Source organism: Nycticebus coucang, chromosome 1 (genome assembly GCF_027406575.1).
Source record: "Nycticebus coucang isolate mNycCou1 chromosome 1, mNycCou1.pri, whole genome shotgun sequence".
NCBI classification, from domain to species: domain Eukaryota; kingdom Metazoa; phylum Chordata; class Mammalia; order Primates; family Lorisidae; genus Nycticebus; species Nycticebus coucang.
In genome coordinates this window covers 78,287,190-78,301,664 of record NC_069780.1, presented here as the reverse complement: position 1 = coordinate 78,301,664, position 14,475 = coordinate 78,287,190, and the positions used below count along the sequence as shown (strand labels likewise).

The window sequence follows — 14,475 nt, the reverse complement described above, 5'->3', positions numbered from 1 at the left end:
CAAATTTCCACAAACTCAATAGCATAAAATAATGCAAATTTATTACCTTATAATTCTGGAAGTAAGATATCCAAAAAAATCAGTCTCACTGGGTTAAAGCTAAGGTGTCCACACAGCTGGGTTTTTCAGGAGGCTCTAAGGGGATTCTGCATCTTGTCTTTCTAGCTTCTGGAAGCCACCTGCATTCCTTGGCTGGTGATTCCTTCCTCCTGTCACCCCAGACTCTGTTTCTACCATCACACCTTCTACTACTCCCCTTGACCTCCTGGTTCCCTCCTCAAGGCACGAGAACATTGTGATTACTTCATCCCCCTGTGGCTAATCCAGGATAATCTCCCCATCTGAAGATCCTTAACTTGATGACACCTGTAAAGTCCTTCTTGCCACATAAAGCAGAATTCATGGGTCCTGGAAATTTGGTTGTGGACAACTTTAGGGCATCATTATTCAGCCTATCACAGATCCCAGAGTAGCTTTGGTTATGTGGCTTACATTTATTAGGGCCTACCATGTTAAAAATTAAATCTGAGAAATTTAACAATTATTTATTAATTCACATTAAAGTAGCAATAACAAGGGCGGCACCTGTGGCTCAGTCAGTAAGGCGCCGGCCCCATATACCGAGGGTGGCGGGTTCAAACTCGGCCCCAGCTGAACTGCAACCAAAACATAGCCGGGTGTTGTGGTGGGTGCCTGTAGTCCAGCTACTCGGAAGGCTGAGGCAAGAGAATCGCTTAAGCCCAGGAGTTGGAGGTTGCTGTGAGCTGTATGATGCCATGGCACTCTACCAAGGGCCATAAAGTGAAACTCTGTCTCTACAAAAAAAAAAAAAAAAAAAAAAAGTAGCAATAACAAATCTACTAGAAATTAAATAAACTACTTTACAAAAATAATTGTGTTTTCTAAAACAACCAAAAAAGTAGTAAAAGAGGCACTACATCACATATTTTACAAATCTCTTTAATGTCCAGATTAACAGAAGATAGCTGGATTCTCATATACATATGTTAGGGAGTGGGGAGATTGGTTAAAGTATATGAAGAAAATCCAGGCTCACACACAGATAATTTCACATAATTGTGAATATTCTTCTTTGATACTACACCAAAACTCAACAAGTGACAGTTTCCTAAAGGTTAGTTGCAACGTGGAATCTGAAAACATACCCATGAACTTTTTGTACTCTGTATGGTAAAATCTACTGGTCTACTCTGAATGGCTCTTTTATCCATATATGAATTTATGGCATCATTTCACAATAGTGGTCGTGTGGAAAATACTGGCTTACCAGGTTATGCAGATCTTCCCGATATTGACATATTTTATTACCCCCAATTTTAAAATCACACTCATTAATATAAACATTTGATAACAACTTTATCAAAAAAGGTTTTTAAGCATTGGTATGCTGTCAACAAATTTCCCCAAATTCTAACTTTTGCTTGAGAACTCATATGTTACAAATTGGCAGCAAACAGTGTCAATTGCTTTCCTGAAAGTGACAGACTCACCTATTGTATTTCTAAAAAAATATCTGGCAGATATCTAAGTCTAAATAACCATAATTAATGAAGGTATCCATAGAGGTAGTTCTTTTCGGAGGCTCTGTTGGGAGACTGTTCCCTGGTCTTTCAAATAAAATGATGGTCCATTGAGGGAAAGTGGCCAGTTTATCTTGCTATTCCAAACTCCTACCAGTGGAGACAATCATAATTTGGTATGCACCATAAGGATTTTACTACACATTTCCCATCTTGTCACCCAGGATATCAAAAATACATTCTCAAGAGTTGAGAATTAATAAAATTAATGATTTTTATTGCTTCAACAAGAATGTTCTTAAACAGACATGTCTTTGGTTTTATGGTATTTTTATGGTTGTTTGTGCTACTATGGGCTCCTGGCTATGAAGGATAGAATGGCCACTGCTATGGCTTGGTGCCATTACACTGATTGGTGCTAAGGAGTCAGTGGCCTTTTGCACCACCAGGGCAAGTGTCAACACATGAATAAAGGTTAATATCATTTTAATATTATTATGAAAATAGTTTTGAGCTCAACAGACTCCCTAAAAGGCACTGGGGTTTCCCAGAGTTCTAATTGCTACCATGGAAAAACCAATACTTTGATAATTGCTACCATGGAAAAACCAATACCTAAGAGACAGGAAATCAAGTAAGGATGATCTGGAGTTTTTTAATTGTTAGAGACTTCATAGGCAGCTCCCGGTAGCAAACACATTCCTGAAATAGACAAGGTTCAAGTTCTAACTTAAGTCCTTTGGAACTTGTATTTTTCCTTGGAATCATAATTCTGCTATCTAAAAAACAAACAAAAATAAATAAATAAAAATAAAATAAAAAGTGTTTTTTTCCTAGGAGCTCCAGAATTTTATCATGAGACTCAAACTTCAACACCATATGTGAAAATAATTTTTCCTTAACACTTATTAGGTATGATAAATAGGCATTCTCTAGAATTTTATATAAATAAAATCACATCCTATGTCCTTTTGTTTTGACTGGTTTCTTCCACACAACATAATTACTGTGAGATTCATCCATGCTGCAGTGTGTACCAATTGTTCATTCCATTTTATTCCTGAGTAGTATTTCATTGTATGATGTGTGTATAGCACAGGTTTTTATTTTTTTAAATCTATTCTCCTGTTGATGGACCTTTGAATTGTTTCTAGTTTTAGGTGATTAAAAATAAGGCTGCTTTGAATATTTCTGTACAAATTCTTGTATTTGTGTACATATTCTTTCATTTTACATGGGTAAATGTCTAGAAGTAGAATGACTGGATTGTGCAGCAGGTATGTTTTTAGCTTTTTAAGAGATGGCCAAACTGTTCTCCAAAGTATTCATAGTATTTCATTTTCCTACTGACAGTGGGTGAGATTGCAGTGCCTCCATATCCTTTCTAGCACTGGGTATGGTCAGTCTTTTAAATTTTAGCCATTCTGTTAGCTGTATAGTATGTGTTAAAATTATTTGAATGCCAAAAACCTGTATGTAAATATTAGGTTTCATTAATAATATCTCTTTACATTGAATAATGTCAGGCTATTTGGATTTAGCTTGCACACATTTTCCCATCATGGGTTGTTTCAAGGTCTTCGAGCCATTTTGAATCCTTAATGATGACTACAAATTTGGCAACAGCTGCAATGGTTTTTTTTCTTTAAATTAAAAAAGGAATCTATTGACCAGTGAGAATATTCTCTTCCCTTTCATCCTCCCTAAATCCTCGAAACTACTTCATATCTATATTAGATCCAGTCAAATAGATATAGCCTTGGAGGATTTTACAAATTAAAAGGCCGTTCAACTAATTTGTCCCAATAGCACTGCTAGTTGTGGTTGATTTTGTCTTGTCTTTAAGTCAGTAGGCCAGTTCTTATTTTCAGTGCCAAGGCAACTCCAGCAGGAAGATTAGAAACTTGAGTTGACTGGTGGCAAAATATATTCAGAATATTCTTGCAGCTACTTCTTAAATAGGAATAATCTACACAATGCAATTCATCTCACAGGCATTCTGATTTGCATCCCCAGAATCACACGGCATCTCATGCCAGACAGAGGGCCTAGCTAACTCTGATTGCTAAAGAGAGAAAAAATAGATCATTAAATAGGAGGGAAGACCAGAATGATTTCTAAAAATAAACACTTTTTTTAAAAAACAAATGCTTGGTTCCTTGTTTTATCCATCACTGTTAATTTGTCATGTTACTGCCTGTTATTAATAAACCCTTTCTTACAAATGTTAAAACTAGTTACTTTGTAAAACACTTTCAGATGCATTGTCTCAATAAATCCATAAGGAATGCCCATTTTTAGAAATTAACAAAAATCTTGAAGAATGCCCACTTTTAAAGATTAACAAAAGCCAAACAAAACTTGAGTCTCAGAAAATTTAAGTAATTTATCCAATTACTATTAGTTTTTTACTGCTATGCAACAAATTACTACGTAGTGCCATGGTTTGAATGTTCATCCCCTCTGTAACCCACGTTGAATCATAATCCTTAATGTACGTATTAAGAGATCAGGCCCTTAAGAGGTGATTGGGTCATGCTACTCTGTCCTCATGAATGGATTAATGGATTAATGAGTTAATGGATTAATGGGTTATTGTGAAAGTAGTTCTGTTATAAAGACCAGTTTGGCTTTCAGTGCAACGCCCCCTCACCATGTGGTGCCATCTGCCATGTTATGATACAACATGAGGCCCTTGTCAGATGCAGCTGCCTGATATTGAACTTCTCAGGCTCCAAAATCACTATATAAACTTATTTTCTTTATAAATTTCCCAGTCTTAGGTATTTAGTTATAGCAACAGAAAAAAAAAAAAAGATGTGTCAACACTTAGCAACTTAAAACAACACAAATTTTTTATAGCAAAGTTTCTATGAGTCAGGAGTCCAGGCATGAGTTGGCCAAATCCTTTGTTCTGAAATCAAGGTGTTGGCAGGGCTGCATGAGAGGCTAAGGGTCCTCTTTCATTCTCATATGGTTACTGAAAAAAGTCAGTTCCTTGTAGTTGCTGCTTTAGAACTTGAGCTGCAAGTTTACTTGCTGGCTGTCAAGGAGGGTCAGCCTCATTTTTCAAGCCCTTCCTTCAGTTTTAATCACTCTACCCTCTTATAACATGGGGGATTACTTCTTCAAACCCAGAAGCAGAATCTCCCTTCAGTATCAGCCATGATGAACTCCTACATAATGTAAGGCAATGGGAGTAACTCTCCCAGCACCTCTACCATTTAACAAATCAAGGGAGCCACTATTCCATCACAGATGAGTCCCACACACTTGAGGAGAGGGGATTATACAGTGTACATACAAAGGGGACCAGAATCTTAGGGTCCATCTTATATTCCTTCCCTCCACAGATCTGCAGATAGTAAGGTATAAGGATCAGAATGCAGATCTAGGGGATCCAACAGTTTTCTATGAGAGCTTATCCCAGCACTTTGTAAGGCCAAGGCAGTAGGATCACTGGAGGCCAGGAGTCCAGGACCAGTCTGGGCAACATACCAAGAAGACATCATCTTTACCAAAAGCAAACAAACAAACAAGCTAGGTGGGGTGTGCACATTTATAGTCCTAGCTTCTCAGGAGGCTGAAGCAGGAGGATCTTGAACATCGGAGTCTGAGGCTGTAGTGAGGTATGATTGGGCCACTGTACTCTAACCTGGGCAACAGAGTGAGAACAAAAATAAATAAGGAAGGAAGTAAATAATAAAGAAAGGAAAGGAAAGGAAAGGAAAGGAAAGGAAAGGAAAGGAAAGGAAAGGAAAGGAAAGGAAAGGAAAGGAAAGGAAAGGAAAGGAAAGGAAAGGAAAGGAAAGGAAAGGAAAGGAAAGAAAGGAAAAAAGAAATAGGCTGTCAGAGGCTTTGAGCACTCATGCGCCTGTCCTTTATCATATCCATTTCCCTGTAGAGCTCCTCTGCATTGTTAATGAGTCCCCTCCCTGCCCAGAGGACCCAGTTGAAGCATATTTAGCAAGACCTGGACCGAGCAACTCTGCTGTGGTTGGGACCAGTCTGAGGAAGTTCAGGAAGGTATCCTGAGTGCCATAAAACAGCGCCACGGATGGTGACGCTCTCCCTGAGCGGCCAACAATGTTTTTTAAAATTCAGCACACAGGTAAAGACAAGTGGTCTGCTTGTGATTGCCAAGTCCTTTCAGGAAGCTGCTGTCCTGCATTCTTCACTTCATAGCCTTCTGGGTGACTTTATCCAGAACATGGCACCACCCTCCCTTTTCCTCTCTCCAATTCCCAATTGTAGTTTATTCAGATGCTCTTTTTCCATGTCCAACAATTCTGTCACCTTATGCAATGGTCCCATCACCTGGGATCATCCTTCTGTGAAGGTCATCACCAGCTGTGTAATATTGGTTCTGTCTTTCCACAGGTATAAAGCTAAACTATGTTTCCTAGCCTCTTTTGCAATGAGGTGGCTCATGTCTCTTCAATGGAAACAAGGTAATGTGGGCTGCTTCCCACTGTAGCCCATAAAAACTGCCTTGCTCTTCTGCACTCTTTCTGCATACTTTGGCTGGCTGCACAAGGTGAAAGGGTCTTCGGGATGGAAAAGCCACAAATAGAAGAAACATAGGAGGAAAGTTGACCTGCCAACCTGAGACCCCTCTCAGAACAGTTATGTGAGATATACACAATGGTCTGCGGTGTTGAGGGATTGCCTATTAGGCCTCCTTCTTTCTAGCATCATCTACACTAGCACATTCTGGTCTGCTTCCCCAGTCCCTAACCCAATTCTTGCAACAGAGTAAGCAACTAGTCAGATAATGAATAAGTGGACATTTGTCTGTCTGGGAATCTTTTTTTTTTTTTTAAACTAAATCATAGCTGTGTAGATTAATGTGATCATAGGGCACCATACACTGGTTTTATAGACCATCTGACATATTTTCATCACACTGGTTAACATTGCCTTCCTGGCATTTTCTTAGTTATTGTGTTAAGACATTTATGTTCTACATTTACTAAGTTTCACATGTACCCTTGTAAGACGCACCACAGGTGTAATCCCTCCAATCACCCTCCCTCCACCCATCCTCCCCACTCCCTCCCCTCCTTCTTCCTCTTTCCCATATTCTTAGGTTGTAACTGGGTTATAGCCTTCAAATGAAAGCCATAAATTAGTTTCATAGTAGGGCTGAGCACAGTGGATACTTTTTCTTCCATTCTTGAGATACTTTACTAAGAAGACTATGTTCCAGCTCCATCCATGTAAACATGAAAGAGGTAAAGTCTCCATCATTTTTTAAGGCTGCATAATATTCTATGGTGTACATATACCACAATTTATTAATCCATTCGTGGATCGATGGGCACTTGGGCTTTTCCCATAACTTAGCAATTATGAATTGGGCTGCAATAAATATTCTGGTACAAATAATATGTTATAATGTGATTGTTATAATGTGATTTTTGGTCTTCTGGGTATATACCTAGTAGAGGAATTCTAGGATAGAATGGCATATCTATTTTTAGACCTTTAAGCGTTCTCCAAACATCTTTCCAAAAGGAATGTATTAATTTGTATTCCCACCAGCAGTGTGGGAATGTATTCTCACATCCACACCAACATCTCTGGTCTTGGGATTTTGTGATATGGGCTAATCTTACTGGAGTTAGATGATATCTCAAAGTAGTTTTGATTTGCATTTCTCTGATGATTAAAGATGATGAGCATTTTTTCATATGTCTGTAAGCTGTGTGCCTGTCTTCTTCAGAGAATTTTGTCTTCAAGTCCCTTGCCCAGCCTGCGATGGGATCACTTGTTCTTTTCTTGATTATACGTTTGAGTTCTCTGTGGATTCTGGTTATTAAACCTTTGTCGGAGACATAACCTGCAAATATCTTCTCCCATTATGAGGGCTGTTTGCTTGTTTACTTACTGTGTTCTTGGCTGTGCAGAAGCTTTTTAGTTTAATCAGGTCCCAGTAGTGTATTTTTGAAGCTGCTTCAATTGCCCGGGGGGTCCTCCTCATAAAATACTCGCCCACACTGATTTCTTCAAGAGTTTTCCCTGCACGCTTCTAGTATTTTTATAGTTTCATGTATTAAGTTTAAATCTTTAATCCAGTGAGAGTCTGTCTTAGTTAATGGTGAAAGGTGTAGGTCCAGTTTCAGTCTTCTACAGGTTGTCAGCCAGTTCACCCAGCACCATTTGTTAAATAGGGAATCTTTTCCCCACTGAATGTTTTTAATTGGCTTGTCAAAGATTAAATAACAGTAAGTAGCTGGTTCATCTCTTGGTTCTCTATTCTGTTCCATACATCTACCTCTCTGTTTTTGTGCCAGTACAATGCTGTTTTGATCACGAATTATACTATAGTCTGAGGTCTGGAAGTGTGATTCCTCCTGTTTGTTTTTATTTCTGAGTAATGTCTTGGCTATTTGAGGTTTTTTCTGATTTCATATGAAACTAAGTATTATTTTTTCAAGATCTTTAAAGTATGACAGTGGAGATTTAATAGGGATTGCATTAAAATTGTATATTGCTTTGGGTAATATGGACTTTTTTTTTTTTTTTTGTAGAGACAGAGTTTCACTTTATGGCCCTCGGTAGAGTGCCATGGCATCACACCGCTCACAGCAACCTCCAACTCCTGGGCCTAGGCGATTCTCCTGCCTCAGCCTCCCGAGTAGCTGGGAATACAGGTACCTGCCACAACGCCTGGCTATTTTTTTGTTGCAGTTCGGCCGGGGCTAGGTTTGAACCCGCCACCCTTGGTATATGGGGCCAGCACCTTACCCACTGAGCCACCAGTGCCGCCCCGGTAATATGGACATTTTAACAATATTGATTCATCCCAGCCATGAGCATGGTATATTTTTCCATTTGTTAACATTTTCAGCTATTTCTTTTCTTAGAATTTCATTGTTCTCTTTATAGATATCTTTCACGTCCTTTCACGTCCAAATATTTCATCTTCTTTGGCACTACTGTGAATGGAATAGAGTCCTTAACTGTTTTTTCAGCTTGACTATTGTTGGTATATATAAAGGCTACCGATTTATGAATGTTGATTTTGTAACCTGAGATGCTGCTGTATTCCTTGATCACTTCTAAGAATTTTTTAGTAGAATCTCTGGTGTTTTCCAGATATACAATCATATCATCTGTGAAGAGTGAAAGTTTGATCTCTTCTGACCCTATATGGATACCCTTGATTGCCTTTTCTTCCCTAATTGCAATGGCTAAAACTTCCATTACAATGTTAAAGAACAGTGGAGACAATGGGCAATCTTGTCTGGTTCCTGATCTGAGTGGAAATGATTCCAATTTAACTCCATTCAATATGATATTGGCTGTGGGTTTGCTGTAGATAGCCTCTATTAGTTTAAGAAATGTCCCTTCTATACCAATTTTCTTAAGTGTTCTGATCATGAAGGGATGCTGGATATTATCAAAATATTTTTTTGCATCAATTGAGAGAATCATATGGTCCTTGTTTTTTAATTTGCTTATGTGCTGAATTATACTTATAGATTTATGTATATTGAACCAGCCTTGAGACCCTGGGATAAAACTGACTTGGTCATGATGTATAATTTGTTTGATGTGTTGCTGGATTCTGTTTGTTAGGATCTTGTTGAATATTTTTGCATCAGTATTCATTAGTGATATTGGTCTATAATTTTCTTTTCTTGTTGGGTCTTTTCCTGGTTTGGGGATCAGGGTGATGTTTGCTTCATAGAACGTCTTGGGTAGTCTTCCTTCTTTTTCTACATTTTGGAACAGGTTAAGTAATATAGGTACTAGTTCCTCTTTAAAGGTTTGGTAGAATTCTGACATGAAGCCATCTGGTCCTGGGCTTTTCTTTTTAGGGAGATTTTGTATGGTTGATGCTATTTCAGAACTTGATATAGGCCTGTTCAACATTTCCACTTCATTCTGGCTAATGAAGAACATCACCTTGGAAGGTGATGTGCTTCCAAGTATTGGTCAATTTCCTTCAGATTTTCATATTTCTGAGAATAAAGTTTCTTGTAATATTCATTAAGGATTTTTTGAATTTCTGAGGAGTCTGTTGTTATTTCATCTTTGTCATTTCTGATTGATGTAGAGATTTTACTCTTTTTTTCCTGGTTAGGTTAGCCAAAGGTTTATCTATTTGATTGACTTTTTAATAAAACCAACTTTTTGATTTATTGATCTATTGTATAATTCTTTTGTTTTCGATTTTATTTAATTCTGCTCTAATTTTGGTTATTTCTTTTCTTTTACTGGGTTTGGGGTTGGAACGTTCTTCCTTTTCCAGTTGCTTGAGATGTCCCATTAAGTTGTTAACTTCCTCTCTTTCCGTTCTCTTGAGGAAGGCTTGCAGTGCTATAAATTTCCCTCTTAGGACTGCCTTTGCGGTATCCCAGAGGTTCTGGTAATTCATGTCTTCCTTGTCGTTTTGTTCCAAAAATTAAGCAATGTTTTTCTTAATCTCATCTATGACCCAACTATCATTCAGCATAAGGTTATTTAACTTCCATGTTTTTGTATGAGTATATAGATTGCTGTTGTTACTGAGTTCAACTTTTATTCCATGGTGGTCCGAGAAGATGCAAGGAATAATTTCTATTCCTTTAAATTTACTGAGCTTAGACTTGTGACCTAAGATGTGATTGATTTTGAAGTATGTTCCATGGACTGATGAGAAGTATGTGTATTCAGTTTTGTTGGGATGAAATGTTCTGTAGATGTCTGCTAAATCCAAATGTTGGATGGTTAGGTTTAAATCTAAATTTCTTTGCTCAGCTTCTTATTGGAGGATCTATCCAACACTGCCAAAGGAATGTTAAAATCTCTCACTATTATGGAGCTGGAGGAAATCAAGTTGCTCATGTCTGTTACAGTTTCTCTTATAAATTGAGGTGCATTCTGTCTGGGCGCATAGATATTAATAATTGAAATCTCATCATATTGAGTATTACCCTTAACAAATATGAAGTGACCATTCTTATCCTTCCTTACTTTTGTTGGTTTAAAGCCTATTGTATCTGCAAATAGAATTGCAGCACCTGCTTTTTTCTGATTACCATTTGACAAGTGGACAACCCTGAGTCTATATTTATCTTTTAAGGTAAGATGTGACTCTTGTATGCAGCAAATATCTGGCCTGAGTTTTTGTGTCCAGTCAGCCAACCTGTGCCTCTTTAGAGGACAGTTTAAGCCATTCACATTTATGGAGATTAATGAAAGTCTGGTAAAATTTTGGGTATCGAATTTTTCAAAAGTCCATTGGACATTTTTAATCCTTTTGCCACTGTGGAAGTTGGAGTTTGATCAAAAGTTTCTGAGTGAATTTACTTTTGTGGTAGAGGATTGGGCTGGTCATTTTGGAGGATAGGTCTGAGAATATCCTGAAGAGCTGGTTCAGTTATGGTAAATTTCTTCAACATGTGAATGTCATTAAAGTATTAATTTCTCCATCATAAATGAAACTCAGTTTAGCTGGATACAGAATCCGGTGTTGAAAGTTATTTTGTTTTACGAGATTAAAAGTTGATGACCACCCTCTTCTGGCTTGAAAATTTTCAGCAGAGAGATCTGCAGTCATTCTAATGTTCTTCCCTTTATAGGTAATGGTTTTCTTATGTCTGGCTACTTTCAGAATTTTCTCCTGCACGTTAACTTTAGTGAAGTTAACGTGCCTGGGGGATGTCTTATTTTGGTTGAGTCGTGCTGGGCTTCTTTTTTTTTTTTTTTTTTTTTTGGCCGGGGCTGGGTTTGAACCCGCCACCTCTGGCATATGGGACCGGCGCCCTACTCACTGAGCCACAGGTGCCACCGTGCTGGGCTTCTGAAACTGTCTGCTATCTGAATTTCAGAATCTCTTGGCATGTCTGGCAAATTCTCTTTCATAATTTCATGGAGAAGAGACTCTGTGCCTTGAGAAGCCACTTCATCGCTTTCAGGGATTCCAATGAGGCAGATATTAACCTTCTTTGAATTATCCCAGAGCTCTCTGAGAGAATGATCCATTTTTGCTCTCCATTTCTCCTCCTCTTTGAATGTTTGGGAGTGTTCAAAGCTTTGTCTTCAACATCAGAAAGCCTTTCTTCTGCTTGCTTCACTCTGTTACAGAGGGATTCTACTGTATTTTTCAGATCTTTGAGGACTGCAAATTCTTGCTTCAATGTGTCAAAATCTTTGGTGGCTTTGTCTTTAAATTCATTGAGTTCTTGAAACAACTTTTGAGTTTCTCCTCGAATTTCTAATTCCAACTTTTGAATTGCTCCTCCAATTTCTAATTCCAAATTTTCCTTCATTCTATTAATCTTGTTTGCAATCCAAATTCTAAATTTGATTTCTGACATCTCGGCTAGCTGTTTATGAATTGGATCTTCAGTTACATCTGCCATATCTTTCCTTGGGGGATTGATCTACTGTGGTTATTCATGTTACCAGAGTTTTTCTGCTGATTCTGCCACATGATTATTTTACACCATTTGACTTTTCCACTGGAGCTTTTTCCCAGACCCATACAGTGCCACCACCTGAGAAACTGGGGACCTGTTTGGTGTGTGGGGCTAAGTGGCTCTGTCTTGTTTTCAGCTGGTCTCTGTCCAACCCTAGTGAAACAGTTACTCTCGGTTGAAGTCTCAGCTGTGGAGAAATACCAGCAGTTAAGTCACCCCACCCCCCACAGGCAACAATTGGAAAAGGAAAATCTAACCTTCCTACAACCACATACCCAGGGTACCACTTGGATCATCCTCGGGAGATTGGCTCAGTTCTAAAGGTCCAAATCAATTGTCTTAGTCAGCACCTGTCTCAGGTGGAAGAGTTTAAATGGTCTCTGACAACTAGATCACAGGGGTCTTCTGACAACTCAAATATGACTTGCTCCAATGCTCTGTGAGGTCAGGAGGACCCACTCAGCAAATAGATTAATCTGGGAAGGTTGATGCACCTCTGTCACACCCCTCCTTGCACCTCTGTCACACCCAGTCACTGATAACCCCACAGGGCTGTGACCCAGTTGCCTCCAAATAGCAGATACTCCAGGGGTTTGTACCTGCCTGAGTCACAAGGAAACCTATGTCTCCTCAGCCAGGCCACTGCTCTCTGCCTCTATCCGGCAGAAGGAGGTGAGGCCTGACAACCTCAGGGGCTTGATGGAGGCTGGGGGGAGTGTTCACTCAGTTACAGTCCCACCCCTGATTGATGTTACTGACTGAACAGAACAACTTTGAAGAATTTGTTTCTGTCCAGGCTAAATTCCCCTGCAGAAGAGAAGCTGTTTTGAGTTCACAGAACCTGCGCCTCAGGCCCTGTCTTTGCTCCTGCAGGTTTATATTTGGAGCACGGTTAGCTGTCAGATCTAGCCTCCTGCCCTCCTTTTTCTAGGCTGACGATCCCCTGGGGGCCGGGTTCATCTTAGGCTCAGTAAAGCAGTCCTCTGGATCAGCCCCACCCTGGGAGTCAGTTGCGCGTACGTTTTCTAGTCCCCGCGCTCCATCCAGGCCAGTACTGCCTCAGGAAAACCCTTTACTTATGGGGCCTGTGTTTCTGTCCCAGCTCTTCCGCTGGTGCTTGCCACCTGAGAAGATGCCCGGCCTCCTCTGGTTGCCCAGAGAGACAGGAGATGTGACTCCTGAATATCCAGAGTTGAGCCCTATTGTTGCCAAAAACGGCTGCAGCTCTGCACCTTGGGGCACCATCGGTCTGGTGTGGCTCCCTCTCAGCCAACTGTCCTCTCCTCACTCCTGTGCCACAGAATCAGCACTGACCAGCTGCAGTCCAGGCCCTGTCCACACCCCTCGAGAAATCACCCAAGAATCTGCACTCCTGGGGGACAGGCCTCCAGACCTCAGAGTGAGAGTGGAGCGGAGTGCTGGGAGCTCAGAATTGCAGGTAGAGAATATATACAGTTTTACACAGTTTTATGCCTGGCAGGAGAGCACCATGCACCCTAGTACGGGAAGTAGGTCCAGTTTTAGAGGGTCTCTCCCGTGGAGTATAATGGGAGGACTTTTGAACTCTGCTTGTTTGTTTATGGGGTACTGCAAGCCATTCTCATGGGGGAGGGGACTCCCGTCCGCTTGGTGATGGATTTTGTACCTTTTGTTTATATCCTTGGGGTTGCAGCTTGCCTCAGCAGGGTTGATGTGCATTCTTCAACCTTCTCTCTTGGTGAAGCTCTAATCTGCCAGGTTACTTGCTAAATTTCTGTCCTTTAACTCTCTTCTGGACAGGAGCCTCTGTGGAAAGCTGGCTTCAGTCACCCATTTTGTCTCCTCCCCCCTCTGTCTGGGAATCTTATAATCTTCTATATCTTTCTTCTTCCAACTCAATAGGATTTCATTATAGCAAACAATAAGTGCTCTAAAACCTTTAGTGTTAGCATTGAATGTTCTGGGTATTGATCACACATAACCTTGATGCTACATTGAATTTCTAGACCAGTTTCATTATCTGAAAATCATTTTGCTATTTGGGGGCTAGAACTTCTGTGACATGTTCCCGAGAGTTCTGTGACATGTTCCCAAGAACCCTGGTTTCAAAATTTGGACTCTTCTGATTTATAATGGTAATCATTATGCTTTATCAAGTGCCTAAAATAGGTCAGGCTATCTATCTATTATTTCGTCTCATCTCTATCTACACACAGACACACACACACACACACACACACTCTCTCTCTCTCTCTCTTAATCTGAATAAGAAAAGCTCTGTAACACTGGTACTATTATCATTATTCTCAGGATGTAAATAAGAACTGAAACTTAGAAGTTGAGGAACTCATGCAGAGTCAGTGTTGGTGAGAAAGCAGGCTCTCTTTCAGCTCTCCATACAGACTTCCTGTCTACTGCTGTCCCCACTTCAGGGTTTCCCTGCCACCAAGCCATCTGCCCTCTTCACCAGGAGTAACAGAATCACCACTAGCCCATATGGCACCTTTGTAGGAATTAGAACAAGGCATTCCTACCTTAAGATA

At 39.8% G+C, this 14,475-nt stretch overlaps 1 long non-coding RNA gene across 1 annotated transcript in view; it reads left to right on the top strand.

Annotated features, from left to right (window-relative positions):
- LOC128588645 (uncharacterized) overlaps positions 1-14,475 on the top strand; it is a 53,020-nt gene that overhangs the window by 35,558 nt on the left and 2,987 nt on the right. The window contains exon 2 of the long non-coding RNA XR_008380807.1: positions 5,922-5,992. This is a non-coding gene — a long non-coding RNA (uncharacterized LOC128588645). The remainder of the gene's footprint in view (positions 1-5,921; positions 5,993-14,475) is intronic.